General features: G+C 34.1%; 1 long non-coding RNA gene across 1 annotated transcript in view; it reads right to left on the reverse strand.

Annotated features, from left to right (window-relative positions):
* The window catches only part of LOC138701456 (uncharacterized), a 158,015-nt gene extending 156,384 nt beyond the window's left edge, over positions 1 to 1,631 (reverse strand). The window contains exon 1 of the long non-coding RNA XR_011332582.1: positions 1,434 to 1,631. This is a non-coding gene — a long non-coding RNA (uncharacterized lncRNA). The remainder of the gene's footprint in view (positions 1 to 1,433) is intronic.
* Between the last annotated feature and the right edge of the window lie 17,647 nt (positions 1,632 to 19,278).

Here is a 19,278-nt window from a genome sequence, read left to right on the forward strand (position 1 = left end):
TTTAGGAATGAATTGAATTAACCGTCCACGTACAAACAATTATATTATTTCAAACCATGATACGTGATCAGGGCCATGATTCAGTTGTAAGGAGCAGAAAGAATTACGTTTATTCCCAACTTCTGAAACTTGTAGATTAACTGCGTGTGAAATTCTTCCAGGATTCTAGAGTAGAATTAGTAAGAACCATATACACTTATTGTATAGCATAAAAATATAAAATAAATTACGCAAAAGCCGTTTTCTGATGTGTTATCATATGTCGTGTGCACACTTTTAACTTGCCTGCCGCTAGAGGGCTACTGTCGCGCCAGCTGTCAAATGTTGGCATATTTAATACGTATGAGTTGCGTGACTGTATATATTAGACTGTGCTATTACGTTGTAGAAGATCTTATGATAATAAGAATTCCATATGTCCCTAATTTCTTGTAGGACTCACGCTTTCTTGTTTGTTTCGTAATACAGAATCGCTATGCACGTATTTTTAGCAAAAATTACGAAACTGTCATCGATAAATCACATATATACAGGTTATTTAAATTGGCAGCTCTTCAAATTGCAGTTATGGTATTTAATAGCTAATCTGGAAGGTTAAACAAACAATAATGATAAAAAAGGAAGATAACAGTTTGACCTTATTTTGCTACTAGTCCAATAAAAATGCTACCCTATAATAATTACTTTTATAGGTTGATCCATTTGCTTCGATTTAATAATGAAACTTGCTTCTTAACGCAAATTATCATTCTCTTCCTTTTGCCAGTATTTCGTATAGATGTCCCGATTTTGTTTAGAGAAAAAATGGAATGCTCTTAACCATATAATATTTGATAGGCTCTTCGTTTGTAGTATATAATTAGATTATAACGGCGAACAAAAGTGAAGTTTTATTACTAAGTGGGTCAAGTCAGTTCACGACCGAGTTAATGAAGCTACTAAGTCTGTAAAGCATAAGTCTGATTTCGTGATTATAAAAATTAATTACAATAATATTAATACACTATTCACAAACTTCCAACATGGGTTGTTAGGTTAGCTTCGCTCGTAAATGCTAAGTTTGCAAAGCATGTCTGATTTCGTGATTATAAAAATTAATTACAATAATATTAATACACTCTTTCTTTTTCATCAAACGAATACGTGCATTCGGTTGAAGAGAAACCTCGTTACACCCATTTTCTATAGCACGCGACACAAACTTCCAACTTGCGTTGTTAGGTTAGCTTCGCTCGTAAATGCTAAGTTTACAAAGCGTGTCTGATTTAGTGGTTATAAAAATTAATTACAATAATATCAATACACTAATCCTTTCTCTTAATCAAACAAATACGTGAACAATACGAATCTAACCGACTAACTTAGGCTAAATCATTCATTACCGTATCTATAGGTAGACCATTTACAAAAAACAGTTATGGCGGAATCCTTACCTTATTTCCTTCTCCCACACTCGCTGTGCGAACCCCTCCGTGCATTCCCCTCCGTCGATCACCAATCAGAGTCTGTTTCTGAACTCAGGTCGGCAGCACTAGACCCGCTACTATCGTCACTCCCATTGGATAACGATATGATTACGCTGTCTACTGCTGCATCAACCGTACACTCCTGGTCAAGATATTTGTCTTCTATGTTCCTCACATGCTCACAACATTTCCTCCATTTTTCGGACGGATATTCATTCATAAGTTGTACGACTAAACTTTTTTTCTCGCCTAAGGATGTGCCAATACTCTGGCTAGCTATTTGACCTTTTATGTCACCCCAAACCAGCTCGATCGAATTTAAGTCGGGATGATATGGGAGAAGCCGAAGGGGCATGTGACCATATTTCATAATGAGTTCATCAACTACGTATCTTCGTTTGTGATGAACTCCTTTCACTATCTGAAGAAGCTGGGACCTCGTGTCTGACTCAATGAAGTCAATTTCATGTTTCCTCAGCCACTCCACTATTTTGTGTCGAGGAGTTGCTGTGGTAGGCCTCTTATCTATCTCCACATTGTGATATTTAGCGTTATCCATCACAATAACGCTAGGAGATTCTAATTTAGGGAGGAGTTCATTTTCCATCCATCTACAATAATTTTCCGCGTTCATGGAGGTATGATAATCGCCATGTTTTTGTCCACTTTTGAACACCAACAATGCACCTTCCACGAATCCATCTTCCCCTCCTCCATGTAGCACTATTAGTCTTTCCCCTTTTCCTATTTTCGTTAGAATGCCTAATTCCTCCTCTGCCTGCCAGCATGATTTTACAGAGTGTGATTCTTGAATGTAGGTTTCGTCTACATAAACAATATATTTGCCTTCCCTCCTATGTTTTCTTATTTCCTTCAAATAACGTGTTCTCCACACTGCAATATCTGGTCTTTCTACCAATATTTTTCTATTATTTTGGCACTTTTTCCATTTGAAACCAATTTTCTTTAATGTCTGACGTAGAAATTCTCGTCCACAGTCAATAACCTGATCTTCCTTCAAAGCCGTTAACAGTTTTCCAACTGTTGGACATTCTCTTTCCACGGCATAAAATCCACGAATTTTTTGCCTTATGGCACAGACTGTAAAATTGTCCACTTCTACTCTTTTCTTTCTTTCCCCCTTTTTTCCATTGGGTGTAGAGAAAGATAGAGATCCCTTTGCTAAACTCTCTATTCCTTCCTTCACAATTCTGGTGATGACTCTTTCCGAAACTCCAGTGGCTTCACTTGTTACACGTGCAACATTAATGTCCATCTTGTGTTCTTCTTTCTGCCTTTTAAAGAACTGATGCACATTGTATACTATTTCGCGGGCCTGGCCTCTTAGCGGCCTGCCAGATTTAGATGTGGAAGGCATCCTAACCTAAAAGTACTAAAACTTAAATGCAAAGCACTATTACTTTTATGTATTTATTTTACACTTCACTTGGTCGCGATTGTACGTACTCACTACGAAATCAGCACTGACTTCCGCCCACGTGTTCATCATGATCACGAGTTGCGGGAGGGGAGACTCGCGCATGCGCATTGGAACTGCATTTACAAAGTGGTAGACCTATAGCCTACCGGTAATAAGTACATTTCACACATGCATATTTACCCGTGAAAAGTTATTCCAGGATTTGTTTTTGAAAACCTGTTTGTGCAGCCATACGCAGAACATGTAGGCATATTGAAATTAGTTAATTTATTAATTAAAACAACGATGCAACATCACAATCAACTGCCCATGTGCTAACCGGGAGCCCAATGTTTTGGTAGCATCATAATGGCGACTGTCCACAAAAGCGGCTTCACCTCCAAGCTGTTTATGTCTACTCTATGCATTCTGTGCTCGTTGGTTGGCTCCCATGCATACATGCTTAATTTGACTTACGTAGTAGCATTGCGCGTGTCCGCCATGACAGTTCGCTTTGACAACAGTTTATTGGATTATACCTCTTTTTGTATATAGCTAAGTTAAGTTGGTCAGACATCTTAAAATTCGTGGGACAGAATCTGATATGACTAAGTATGTTGTTCCCGGTGTAATTCTTTACAGTTGCGTTACCAAAGGATGGCGGGGTACCTTAGCTTGGTAACGCAATAGTAAAGAAGTGTTGTTCCCGAAAAAAGATATTTTAGAAATTTGACTTTACAGTTAACAGTAGTACCTTTACTGGAATAATTTTGATAAAATAAAAAGAGTTAAATTGCCGGAGATATTTATTATTTTTATAGACTCGTGGATAGAATTCTTCCAGGAATATTTCACAAACGTTGATTATACTGCAATCCTTCAATTGTTCTATGAAATGTAGTGTTATTAATGCATTATATGATACTAGGCTACTGCTGGTTTGTTTCAGTTAATAGAAAGACAAATGGCGGAGTTTTACACTGTGAATGTGCTGCAGTGTACTGTCAGAAATCGGATAGTAATGAGAAGACCTGGTTATTCCTATTTCCTGCGCCAAGTAATGCAGCACAGCTTAAAAGGTAAGCAATGGCATTGGCATAAGCTCAATGCAAAGATATCCTTATATATCATCAATAAATAGTCAGGGTTGGTAAACTGTAGTGATTTTTAAATTTAAGTGAGAATTATTTGTCAAATTCGTATTTGTTTATTAAAATGAGTTTTTGCCTTCTTTTGTAATTCATTTAAACTTAATTTGTGCATTAATTCCTACATAATTGTGTATTTTGTTAATGTGTTATTTTAAGTAATTAACAACATCGCTTCACAAAATAATTTACTATGTTTACACATAGGCCTCATTATTAATACATGAAGAGTTACAGCACTAATAACCTGCACTTAATGATAATAATAATTAGCTTAGACTTAGGCAAGATATTATGCTCAGTTTGTTATTCATTAGAGATTAATATTTACAAATAAATTTATCAGAAGAGCTTAGCATTGTGTGTTTCCAGAATAAATACGTAGTCCATTTGGCATTGTGCAACTTTTACTTTGAATATTGTTATGAGCTACAACTATTCATTTCAGTCCTCAGCATCATACTGTGCTTTAATTAGGTGGTGATTCCGAAAGTAGGCTCTACTTGACTACCTGTACCATGTGTTCTGTTGCTCCTTAATTAGGAGTTGGGAAAAGACATATGAGAAGCAAACTTTCAAAACCTGTCCATTTCTTCAGAAAATGCTAGAATTATATGTCTGTAATAAAAAAGATTTTTCTGTGGTGAAATTTTATATGAATTCATAGGAACAAAAATATATTTCACCATAGAAAATATTTTGTTCATTGCAGAGATGTAAGTTTGTTACTCATATATATTGCTAATAGTTTTAAGAAGCAGTAGAACAGTCATATGTAAAAACGTTTATATATATATTTTTTTTTTTCAGGAAGTTAATTTCTCATCTTAATCATGTTAGGTGCATATAATTTTAATCTGTGATTTAAGTAGTAACAATTATTTGATGTAAATAAAATGAAAATTATTTTATTTACATCATGATTAAATCATTAATTTAAATTAATACCAACCCTGGTTTGTGCATTTTTTTTAAGATAATAATAGAATTTTGATTGTAACAGGTACCACATGTGGGCAGCTGTGGCAGAAAATCCTCATCCTTACAGAAGGGCCTATATATGTGCAAGCCATTTTCACAGTCATCAGTATAACGGTGACTTCAGATATAACTTACTAAGAGGGGCCATTCCATCAAGGGATGCTTGATATCCCACTCAAGAACTACGACCCACTTCATCACCAGCCTACTTACATTAACCTTTTTCACCACCTAACATAATTGCTTCATTCATTGCACTTCACTGTGGCATCAATTTGAACCTGTATTCTCTTTCATTGAGTGATTCATTCATTGTCTTTATCTTTTAACAAAATTGTGTTTAATTTTGTTGACAAGTGTATGGTAATGGACTTCATTCATTATTATTATTATTATTATTATTATTATTATTATTATTATTATTATTATTATTATTATTATTATTATTAAAGGTAAAAGGTAAAGGTATCCCTGTAACATGCCAAGAAGGCATTTGGGGGGCATGGAGGTAGAGCCCCATGCTTTCCATGACCTCTGTACTAGAATGAATTATTATTATTATTATTATTATTATTATTATTATTATTATTATTATTGTTATCATTGTTATCTCATTTCGTTTAATGTGTTGATTTCTTCAGTTAATTGAAGGAAAATAAGGGGAATTCATTCATTCATCTGAAAAAAAAAGTAGAGTACTTTACTTCTACATTATGAGCAATATAATTTTTGTAATATATAGGGCAATGATAAATCTAACGATCTTTAAGACCCTAAGTTAACATTACATAGTAATATAAATACAAATAATAATTACTAGTACAATGAGCATTTCAGTTGTGTCATCTATATGGCCAAATCAACATTATATGCAGATGACACTTCTTTTATAACATGTTCGACTAGTGCAGCAGAACTGCATCAGCTAACCTCAAATACAGTTTTGGAAGCAGCAGAATGGTTCAGAGCAAATAAGTTAATTTTAAACGAGGAGAAGACTCAAAAATTAATTTTGTCATTGAAAAAAGAAGAAGGGTCTGAAGAAAAGGCAGTAAAGTTACTTGGTATCCATCTTGATACAAAACTAACCTGGGATTGCCACATTGAATACATCTCTCGGAGACTGTCCAGAGTCCTGTATCTCTTAAGAGGAATTAGAGATAAAATACCCAGGCAGTAACTAAGAAGTGTTTATTTTGCTTTTTTTCATAGCATATTGAAGTATGGAATCCTGGTGTGGGGAAACAGCAATAAACTTATTGAAGTCCTGCTCATTCAGAAGAAAGCAATAAGAATTATCACACAAGAACCAAGCAAAGCACATTGTAAACCACTGTTCATACAGGAGTCCATCTTAACAGTTGTTAATGAATATATTCTGGAACTCCTTCTTTACATCAAGAAAAATCTTTATGGCTTCACCAGTAGGATGGATAAACATGAGAATATGATACTCGGAATAAAGAAAAACTGGACATACCATTTTGCAGACTATCCAAAGTTAAAAGTAGTCCTAACATGTTGGGCTGTAGAATGTTCAACATGTTTCCACAGGAAGTGTCACTTGACATATTCAAAGTCAAAGTGAAAACGTGGCTTCTTAGAAACCCATTCTATTCTGTACAAGAATATTTTGAATCAGAAAAGCAAGCTGTTGATATTTTTTAGGTTTCTTTCTCTGAATTGTATTATTATTCTGTAATATATTAGGAAATTCTCATAAATTGTTAATCAAATCAATATCTGTGATCAGTGTGTTACAATTTTCATCTAGATATTAGCCTAATTTTGATAATCTTGACTCTCAATTGTAAACTCTAAGGAGTATTTGTGATCATTTTGTTTTATGTTTAGTGTTGTAATAGAATAATTTTCATTTTTGCACTATAATTTCACACGTGTAATTTGACAATGTCATTAGCTTTTGATATAACGACAGCTAATAAATACTATACTATACTATACTATAGGGCATAGGAGGGAGTCCAGTGGCAGCGATACGAATCTGCAGCTTCTGCAACTGGTGAGATTTGGGTGCATTATTTAGAATGTTTAGAGAGTAAATATGTTGTTGTTTTCTAATGCCAGGCGTTTGACAATAAAGTCATTTGACCTCTTGCACTCCAATATTTTTCAAAGATATTATCACGACCAGAGTAAATATGTTGATGTTTTCTAATGCCAGGCATTTGACAATAAAGTCATTTGACCTCTTGCACTCCAGTATTTTTCAAAATTATTGTCATGGTCAGCCACTGAAGCACAGATTTTGAGGTGTTCCGAATCCATTTCTTGGTTTGAGTAGCACAATGGACAGTTAGGAGACTGATATATTCCAATTCTATGCAGCAAAATAGTCCCCCAATCGGATTTCTGGGCGGGACTACTTTAATGGTACAGAAGCAACTAAATTTTTTATAATGGAATGCTTGTATAACATCAGCTAAGAAGAGAGTAAATATGGTACAATATTTTGTCTCTTCTCACTTTATAGATCTCTTGGATATGGAACAACAAGTTTTGACGGAGAAATCATTGTAATAAGTGAAAGTCTCAGGAATCTTCTATGCCACATCAATAAATTTAAGAATGCAGTTATATTGTCAGACTCCAAAGCAGCTTTCTATCAATAGTCTCTAAATACATACTTTCATCTCAAACAGCAGAAATAACTAAAATGCTCTCTCAATTAATATCACTCAATAAAAGAATTGTATTCCAGTGGATACCATCCCATTGTGGAATCCTGGGAAACGAGAATGCTGATGCTTTAGCAAAGAAGGGCAGCACTGGTACTCACAGACCTGTTACTAAATCTACGTATTACCCTGTGAAAAGATTTATTAAATCTACATACTAGACTTCAACAAACACAATTTGATAACACAAATCTCAAGGGAAAAAATGGAACTCTCTGCATCATAATCCACAGTTAATTCCCGATTTACCACGAAAATCGTCTGTAGCTGCATTTAGATTGGCAACAGACCATGACTGTCTGGCCAAACAAACACCTGCATAGAATTGGAATATATCAGTCCCCTAACTACCCACTGTGCAACTCAAACCAAGAAATGGATTCGGAACACCTCAAAATCTGTGCTTCAGTGGCTGGCCATGATAATATCTTCGAAAAATATTGGAGTGCAAGAGGTCAAATGACTTTGTTAAACCCCTGGCATTAGAATACAACAACAACATATTTTGAGCAATGGGGACACAACCAAATCACTCAGTATCAAAGCTCAAAATTAGGAAATGTTGCGAAGTATAGACTTATCTCTAATAAATTGTATTGCACTTTTTCTAATATGTTCAGTGTTTTGAATCAACTATACATCGGAGAATGAAAAATAATTTTTTTACTTGTATTTCTTAATGGTGTTTTTATTAAAAGTCCAAGTTAATTTTATGTCTGTTGTAGACAAACAGTTTTCTTTGTATTCTTTATCAGTGGTGATTATTGATTACTTAGATTTTTAATATTCATATATTAAACTAATGGCAGTTACTTTAAAAAATAGATGTTCAGCTCTGACGGTGTAAAACAAATAAAGTGGTGTTTTATAAATGTTTATGAACGTGCGTTGTACTATGTCACAGCAAAACATCTTATGACTATTTTCAAGCTAATGTTTGACATAAAAAAATTAAGAGCGAATTATAATTATATAACTGACCAATAATAACTTCAAGTCAATATTCCAAAGTCAATCTTTGTTTTTATCTTCCAATACATGATACATAACATTATTTAAAAATAGTGCTTAAGGTGTTTTGGAGAGAAGTATCCTATCCTATTCGCATCCTGTATCTCAATTACATATTTGATCTAGAAGATGCAAAAACTTTTATTAGTCAAATTTGATAAATTAATTTAATAAAAGGGTTAAATGACGGTGTTAAAAGAGGGAGTCTGTTAATGGTTTTCAGTTTCATGTTCAGCCATTATATTTATATTCACATGTTAAAACAAAAATGTGATATAAATATTGTGGTTAAACATGTTATTTAAACTGATAAACCATTACACACTCCTTTGGCGATATGAAAAATACCAGTATGTGTTGGTATAATAGGTATCTGCAGTACCGATCGTGCTCTAATGCTGGCATAACGGATACCTGTAATACCGATCGGGCCGTGTAACAAGGGATGTAGTTCCGCATTCTGCCGCTATGTGTAACAAGATGTAGTTCCGATGTTTTGCCGCTAAGTGTCTCGACGTCGCGTCAATAGCGTGTCGAAGGTAATGCCACAGTTTACTATATACAGTTGCGAAGCTTGAGGTGTTTTTTTTTTTTTTGCAAATCTCGTGATAAAGCGCTCCAAGCGGTTAGCAACTAGAAACAATAGACTGTCCATGGTCGACTTTGAACTGTGTCATATTTCTATCGAGTGCTAGCTCGTTGCGTATTTCACATTGATGCTTGTGAAATGTTCGTTATTGGTTATAATGAAAATGTTAATGGCTAAAATATAATAATTGGAATAATAATATGGGACAAGGAGGAGACTTTGTAGTGCTATAAATTGTAGCTACAATAAGAGAAAGAGGACAGAGTTATCCTTCTTCCGATTTCCGAAAGATTCAGAAAGGTTCCTGGGTTTCCACAAGAATGCCGTGCAGAAAAAAACTGTTAATTTGAAGTTCTTTGTGACTGTTAGAATACATTATATCCTTAAATTTCACAATGAAATGTTTCAGTCTAACCGAAAGGACAATAGATACCGGTTAAAGTTCTGTCACTTAGGCTGCTAAATTTCCAGAGAAATAAAGTTTGGGTCTACTTTTTTTTCAGAGGATATATTTTTAATTGTAGCTATTAATTTTGTTATTATTTTTATGTGTTATTTTACTAAAGAGTAGAAAAATTCAGTTTGTTTTAATGAAATTTATTGATCACGTTTTATTTTCAATTCTGGTGGGATTATTATTGCTTAGGCCTACTTTTTTCTTCAAAGGATATGTTTTTAATTATAGCTGTTAATTTTGTTGTTATTTTTATTTGTTGCTTTACTAGAGACGTAGAAAAAGTCTGTTACAATAAAATTTAATGATCACGTTTTATTTCCAATTCTGGTGTGATTATTATTGCTTAACCTCAACTACGTAAGCCTACACTACAAGTACCGGTACACGTAAGTTACTCCATTAATTCATATTTCCATTATTATTGTTGTAAAGAGAAATGCAAATTAATATTTATTGGTTTCATAGTTAATTATCGCTATAATCTTGAATGAGTGAAGCTATTATAGTAAATTTCAGTTCGTTTTGCACAAACAAAAATTATATTAACTTATTTCTTGCAGGTATCTTCGAGTTTATGGTGGAATTTAATATACTTCATTAAAATAATAAATTAACTTTATGCATTTAATATTTCAATAATGCAAGGAAGGTGTTAATTTTTCTAAAAGAACACGACAACGAAAGTATAACATATTTTGTCGGCTGCTAGGAGAGAGATCTGAGATGATGAGGCGATAGTAGCGATCCTAGTGGTGGGCAACTACCCATGTTTGCATTTTTACTACATATTGAGATTCGCGACTGTATATAGTAGACTGTGGTAATGCATTGAGTTGGGGGTCTTTCTATTTATTTGTCTATGGTTTTGACCAGTGCTGTGACACTGCCATCGTGATCTAAACCAGGCCGTAATGCAGGATGTGTGACGACACTCGATGGGTCGGGCTTTTCTATTTGAGTATATGGAGCTGAGTGAAATATATTACTTTAATGCGTGTCAGTGCTTAATTTTATTTAGTGTAATGTGTGTATAAGATACGTTCACTTCTTATTGCATAATATCCTAGATCATATATAAAACAGATCAGCCAAGCTTATATTAAATTTGGACGCAACTGGAAAATGACGGACGCTATGCGTCGCTAGTGTCGAGAAATGAGCTTGCAATAACCAACACTAGATGGCAGAGTACTTGAAAAGTACATAGAGTAATACGACTGTGGGATGACTTTTTTACGTCATGCCACCTCGAAATGTCTTTCTCATTGTAATGTGAGGTTATGTTACTTTGATGTGTCGCTAAATTGTAGCATACAGAAGCTTGTTTTACCCAAATTCATCAACACACATAGATGACATTCTGGTACATGGCTGATATAATGTTGTTTGCGTTCAATATATAATCTGTCATCATTTGATGTACGATATCTAATTGTTTTTAACTTTCAGCATACAATACCTCACTAGCAACAATTAACACGAAATACTAAAAAGAGCAGATTTGTCTGCGTTTGTTGAATGCACATCATGATGCTCACGAAAAGGCACTAATTTATTTTGTGTGCACAAGATTACAATTTTTTTATATGAAGGAAAAGCAGGTATCCCTCTTCTGAAATTTATCCGATAGGGGAAGAATTACAACTCCCTCCCCCCCCAAACATGTCTCCTCTTTGCTAGGCCTACATGTTTTCATTTTACAGGTGTATTATATGATGCGATATGGAAGCAGATAAATAATAACTGTACGTTTCTCGTCCACATTAAATTCAACGTGTTCATAACGTAGGCCTGATATATTGCTTCATGTAGGCTACACAGCTGGCAGTGTTCTCTTTACGAATAAGTGGTCGTACTAATCATTTTCTTTTCATCTGAACTATTGCTAGAATATGCGTTTGTGTTTTTATTTGCTCTGTATGTTGTTAAATAACTACTGAACATCGTCTTTGGCTAACAAATTGTTCTAGTATTCGTTTCATATCAGTCTTACGGTATTGAATTATGTCCATAACGTGGGCGAGATGATATCAGGCTGGAAAATGCGCTCTGAATGCATTTTTTTACACAATTTTCTAATTTTCAGCAGATTTACGATACCCTGTGCGGTTTCTCTGCCAATGCAGAGTTAATTGCAATATACGGTAATTCTGTTATTTTCCTGACACTTTTATATCCGTTCTCATAAACGTACTGATTTAGATTCTTTACCCTACTGTAGGTATTTTGCTCTCTACAAATCATCGTTAGTCAAATGAAATAGTCTATAATAGTTGTTTGTAACGAATTAGTAGACAACCTCAATCCCTCCTGATCGCCTCCCTTACGAATTTCTTTCTCACTTTAATCAAATTTCATTTATACTGGTCCTTAAATTACATAAACTAGTGCTGAGGTAGTTACGGTGATTTCTGAAGTGAAAATCGTTCAATTTATAAGGGTGAAATCAAAAATAATTTTTGTAGCCTTTCCTTGTCCTTAATTGAAAAATTTGAGTAACTTCATATTACGACAATATTTCTTCCGTCTTCTGCAGTTAACATAATCGCAGATGGACATTTCTAAATGAAGTTTGTTACACAGAAACCTTTGAGACAATATTGACACTTGAAGTTCTTTATATATATATATATATATATAGTTCATCTATAAGAATTAAACTAGCGCTGCACCATGCCATGCATCCCACCCCTTGTTTTCTCCCTTGAAATATATCGGTGCCGGGTAGAGTTCCCGGGTAGCTCAGTTGGTAGAGCATTGGTACGTTAAACCAAAGGTCCCAGGTTCGATGCCCGGCCCCGGAACAATTTTTCCCTAGAAATTTTTCAAATCAACTTTGCAGGGAGATATACCTGAAAATCTTGATTAGCGCTGAAGTAGTTTCCTTCATACTCAGCTTCTTCAGCTTGTATACATGAGTCTGTAACAGGTTAGGTTTGGTCAGTGCTGTCATGGTAATTTTTTTCTTGGCCATGCACCCCACCCCTTGTTTTCTCCCTTGAAATATATTCTACTCTCCTCTCTCTATCTCTCCAATTGTCATTTAATTTTTTTTTTAATATTAAAGAAGTAAAATTGTTTTGCTTTGCAATTTAATTGTACAAGTTTGATTTAAAGAATACACCATGTAGCACCACCATTGATGCACACTTGTCTCGATGAATCCTGGAGTGTATATTTTCAGCACTTCTCGTTTTTCAACCATTATTTTATATAATTCTGGATTCCAGTGCTGAAAAGAGGTGGATAATTTTTTGTTTATGAACATCAAACAAAATACCGGTAGGTACAGTAGGAACAGCAAGAGATGATCTAAGATCTGTATAGATCTCCACGTACAAAACTTAGGCACCCATATGCCGTATGGCTCCTTACAGACAAAATTTTCATTTCCCCATACGATTAATTAAAAAAAAATTGTAGGTTCCATACGATATATGGCCTCGTATGGCCTCCATGACAGCACTGGGGTCAGTTAGTTTAGGCACTTTTACACCTTGCATATACAATCAACTGCATCTCCACAAAAAAATTCCTTATAAATTGAACGGTTTTCACTTCAGAAATCACAGGAACCGCTTCAGTGCTACTTTCACCCAGGTTGTAGTTAGCAGTTAATCATTTCAAAGCTCTTGTTATATTATGAAATAGCATCACACAATGCTACCAAAATAAATGTTCCCAGTGTTAAAATTACAGAGTGTAAATTTCGCTTAGGACAGTTTTTGCTCTGGAAAATTAAAGGAAACAAACAGTATATCAAACCAGCAGCTGAGACACAAAGCACCTGAAATTCGAAAGAGGTTAAAAATTTTTATATTTCGTTCTTTCTTATTTACCAGCAACAGAAGTACCAGTATCAGATTTTATGCAGAGCTAATATCAGAGGCCCCTCCTATTAGAGAATGTTTTGAATATTATTATATTCTGGAAAACTACATTGGCACATCAACCTCCCCTCCCCCCGCCTGAATTCTGAGCTGAAGCACGAAAATTTCAAAATGTACAAACTACAGATGCGGCAGAATGTTACCACAGTGGTCTTCAGCAAGAATTTTGTAAGACATATCCAAATATCTTCATGGTCATTATATGTATTAAAGTAAAACATATACTACATGTGAAGTACCTACTAAAAATGAGAGAAATAGAAATGGGAAGGACAATAAAAAAAAGTGGAATGGACAAACACTAAGAAACTATTCATCTTGAATCAGTATGAACAATAGGACACTTTTTTTTGTGCCAGTGGTATAGAATATGAAATTAAGTTGCATCAATAAGTTTTTCGAGTTTAGCATTACTTTAAGTATTTATTGTCCCCCTGTTGGAAAGATGGAATTACTTTGTTTGAAACTTGATGAAATTTTATTGTACCTTAACTCAATTTATTAAGGTACAATAAAATTAAAAATAATAACTGCAGGCCATTTTAAAATAAATCTGTTGGATGGAAATTATTTCTTAATTTATTAGGACCATAAAGGTATTTTTACAAGCGATAGATTGAATCATTTTTATCTTAATCGTAATGTAGGATGATTATTTCGGGAATTGTTATGCTCTAAATTGTGAGGATATTTTAATACTTTTTTAAAATATAAATTTGGAATATGTTTCCAGTTAGTAAATAGTAATTCAGAGAGACAGAGGTCTCAAGCATATTTATTGACACATGCCAGAATTATTAAATATGAAAAAAAGAGTTCTTGCACTACCAGTAACATATTGTTTATAAAGTAACCAAATCTTAAGAAACACAGTATATGTACTGGCATTCTATATAAAGGCATAGGAGTGAATATAAATCTGTTTTAAGGAATTCCTATTTAATATTTATGCTATAGGAACATGACAAAATAAATACAACGCGGCATGGAAGCTAATTCAACTCTTTATCGAGTATTGTTGATGAGATGTGTTATGAAGGTAGACCGAATCATTCAATATAAATGTATAAATAGGACGAATAATAATAGATTAATTTCAATGTATTTAGTATCAAAACTGAAAGCGGTAACTAGTCTATGAATGATGTCTTAACAAGTATAAATAAAATGGACTCTTGAAAAGAGACACACATTTGGCTTCAGTAATAACTAGGACTTCAAGGAATTTATGGTAGCTCACCTGTCAGGCAAAACTCTGAATAGTCAGCATTGCCAAACTATAGAAGCGCGATTAAAAAGTATTTTTTTCCCCATCCATTATATATGATTGCTTTTTTCAAGTCCCGGTAATAACATTATTAAATTAATTATCCCACATATTTGGGTGGTGCCTTTCTTTGTTTCTGACATAATTTATGAGAGTTTCTCTTTTACACTTCAATAGAGAAATACAACTTTCAGTGGACAATGAACGTGTAACTCTAATGGAACTCTAAGAACCACAGCATTAATGTTTTCTTCTTTTCTTTCTTGCCCTTTAGTTTTTGTTGCAGATAACATCATGCTATTGGATAATTATACATGCACCTTTCTAATAAAATTGGCATATATTTCACTGGTCTCAGAAGTAAAATTAAATGTATAATAGCTTCTCGGTGAAAAATATTTACTGAAAATTATTGTAGGACTTGAATAGAAATGCCACTTCTCAGGCAAGGTTATTCGTAGATGACTGTATGATATATAGAAAAAATTAGTGATAAATCTTATATCACCACCTTGCAAAACTAGCTTGACGTTATTGAAAACTGGACTACAACAAATAAAATTAAAATCAATGTGAGCAAAAGTAAATCAATATCTTTTCTTTCTTTTATTTTTATTTGAGTTCGTGGTACTATACCTCGCTTTCGTTATGATAAGTTAATATATTTAGCTTGGAAGGGGATTTTACCATATCCTTCTGTAAAACACAAAATTAAATTCGTCTCACATACCAATTAGTTGGATCACCAGTGCCACAAGTAAACATTTAGGTACTGTATATATTTTAGTAACAAACTGGTTGAAATAAGTCACTAATATTACAAGGATAGACTGGACAGCACTACATTTCTTTATGCGTATTCTTAAGAAAACTAACCGAAAGTCAAAAGAATTAATGTACAGTTTCCCTGGAAAAGGATGAGGCGATTGAATATTCCCAAGTCTCAGATGTAAGACACTGCGCATGATCGGAGACCAGAGCACTGATACACAAGATAACGAATATTGAGTTACTTAAATGCAGGCTATTTGGTTTGTTACTACCATCGTTCCGAAAGTCACTTCAAATACTGCAAAACATATGATAATATTACGTAAATAAAATATAAATATATACGTAAATCGTGTAGTAAAATCGACAATGGACCTTCATGACTAGATCGACACTCCGCACAGAAAGGAAAGCTTTCGTGTCGTTTCAATAGCTCAGACGCTAAGACTTCTGCCTGCTGTGTAGAAGAGAGCGAGCTCGATTCTTAGTCTATGTCAACGATTTTTTTTTGTCTAAATAATATTGAAATAGTTAAGTAACGTTAAAATAGAGTTTTACAAAGTCCTGAAATTAAAACTGATCACAGACAATACAAAATTACAAGTTATAATATTATAAACGTTAATCTAGTGAATGCATTTACATACACACATATACAATGTAAATGCATATACATTAAAAACTAACAATTAAAATGAAATTTTAAAATATTCCTAAGCCACACAGACAAACTTTTACAAAGGTTTAGAGTCCTAGGCTATGTCATTTGCTGAGTAATTATTACAATATTTTATTAGTAGCTTTCCCATATGTGTAAGAAATGCACTCGCACAAAACACTTTTTGTTAAAAGTGTGGCTTTGGATTATTTCACTCTCACCCCTTCAGTTGATTTTAACTATTTTTTCTACGTGTTTCCAATAGTGTTTAATTTAATGTGCATTCAATTTTATTCATGTTATGATTGAATGAAAAAGCAATGTTGCAGTTATTGCTAATTACATATATTAATACTAATTATTAAATGCAACTGTTAAGTAACCAATTGCAGTATCTTTTGTAAAAACTTTAATGTTTAAGTTGTCAATAATATTTCTGTACCATATACTATAAGACATTAAAAGAATTTGCAATAGATTTGGAATCCTCTACTTTATAATCACTTGTTTTAATGAAAAAATATTTTCTTTCTTAGAATATCTACAAGTTTAACTTTAATAATATTCCGAATAGCTTTAATTGCATTATCTGAATTTTGTACTTTTCTATTCAGATGTATTCTATTTCCCTCTTTCATTATTTTTGATAAATTACACTGTACTTCTTGTAGTATTTAAGAACATGAGGATCATTACATTTCAGCTTATTACATAGAGATTCTTCTTTTTAATACATTAGACTTTTAAGTCCCTGCGTTATCTACATTTTTTTTACTTTTGAATTTTTTCACAACATTCAGCGGAGAACATCCACTGAAGTGATTCTGAAATTAAGTGAAAGATACAATACATTTACCCTTAATACCAGTAGTACCAGTATCATATACGTTTTTCCAAGATTCATATTGTAGACATAAATGTAAATAATCACTAGATACTTGAAATTGCTCAGTGACATTGGAAACACTTGGGATTTGTTTATCATGTTCAGAAAAGCCATTGATTATAGATTCTGTCGAATAAAAATTCAGTCTAATTCTGTGTACAAAACTTTTATCAATGGCTGTGCTACTTCAGCTTGTATGCTGGTAGGAAAATTACGCTACAACTAAGGTTGTCAGTTTCAAGGAGTGAATTTAATTTACTTTTACGGAAAAGTTCCGAGAGATAATCTATGTTTATGTCACTACAGAGTAGCCACCTATGCCCACCGACGCCCTCGAAATCGAGACGAATTGTGGAATCAAGTTGTTGACACCTGGGAAGATCTCGCCGAGGATCAGAACCTGTTCCACAATCTCGTGACATCCATGCCGGATTGACTTAGAGCTGTAATAGAAGCTGATGGCATGTGGACAAGATTTTAAGTTAACAGGTCTCGTTTTGTTTCTTATGATTATTGTTTCAGGAAGAACACTTTTAACTTCCAAGTAAGATTTTTTTTTTTGACGAGGTTCAGCCCACTTGTAAGACCCAGAATTTGGGCATAAATTATTCCATATTTTTCGACAAATTAGACAGTCGAGGAACTGTGAAGAAATTAATTACACCTCAATAAAAAAAGTTTTACCCGGGATCGAACACGAGACGTTTCGGTTATATAGTAGAACCGACACGCTACTATATAAGCTACCGAGACGAGACAGTGACAGCAGCAGTCCAGAATGTAGATCCCATAGCAGGCATTTGCCATTCGGTACAGAGAAGCAATGATATTTTGTGACTCGAGCTATGTTGTGAAATCGGGGCCTTAAATCGCTATCTTCTTCGTGATTCTTATTCTGGTCCTTGTCCTTGTTGTGGTCCTTGTAACAATTCTCGTTGTATATGTCATGGTATTCATTGTTACGTCGATATCGAGTGAACCGCGCTGTAGAACTTTAACTTCCGACGACCAAGAGTCGTCTCATTCCTTTCAAGGGTAACTGTACATAACCCATGTTCGGTCCACTGCTGTGGAGTAATGGTAGGCACATCTGACCGTGAAATGAGTGGGCCCGGGTTCAAATCCTGATTGGGACAAGTTACCTGGTTGAGGTTTTTTCCTAGGTTTTCCCCAATTGTAAGGCGAATGTCATGTAATCTATGGCGAATCCTCAACCTCATCTCGCCAAATATCATTTCACTATCACCAATCCCATCGAGGCTAAATAACCTAGTAGTTGATACACCATCGTTAAATAATCGATTTAAAAAAAGACGTCAGATAAGCAGAGGAAGTTACAAAAGCTTGTGGTGGCGAATTTAAAGTTTCCGTGATGTTCAAGAAAGGAAAGTACTACAAATGGGAGGAAAAGTAGATAGCCTATATTGGTGTATTCATCACATGATATTACACAGGAGATATCACCACATATGGTTGTAAATAACCAAGGACATTTTAAAAATGAATGTGTATTTTAGTGTAATCAAGTGTTGCTTTGTATAATAAGAACTGTAGGCACTGTGTATAAATCTCGATATGCATCTGAAAAAAATAGTAATCAACTTGGCAGAAATGTTCGTGTGTCACAATATAATTCGTAATATTTTATTTGTTAATGGCACTGTTATTTTTATTAAAGTACGTCAGCAGTTACATGTACTACACAAGTGTCTTAATTCTTTGGAAAACAACCAAGCCCCTGCAGTCTCGGCTGCGCGAAACGAGGAAACCGGGGCAAATTGAACGCTGCGCTTGCCGCCATATTATTGGAGAGCAGACAAATAATAGCAGTGCGTAAATCACGCAATTTAACGCTGTGATGATCTAAAATTGACATATTATGGTCATTTTCGACGTTTAACGTAAAATTAGGACGAAATAAACATATTCAAAGTTTCATTGATATGTGTTAGAACATTAAAGAAAAGAAAATACGTATGCAGCAATTTATAGAAAACATACTGATACATCCATAAATAGGCCTACACAATACACA

Source organism: Periplaneta americana, chromosome 6 (assembly GCF_040183065.1).
Source record: "Periplaneta americana isolate PAMFEO1 chromosome 6, P.americana_PAMFEO1_priV1, whole genome shotgun sequence".
Taxonomy (NCBI): domain Eukaryota; kingdom Metazoa; phylum Arthropoda; class Insecta; order Blattodea; family Blattidae; genus Periplaneta; species Periplaneta americana.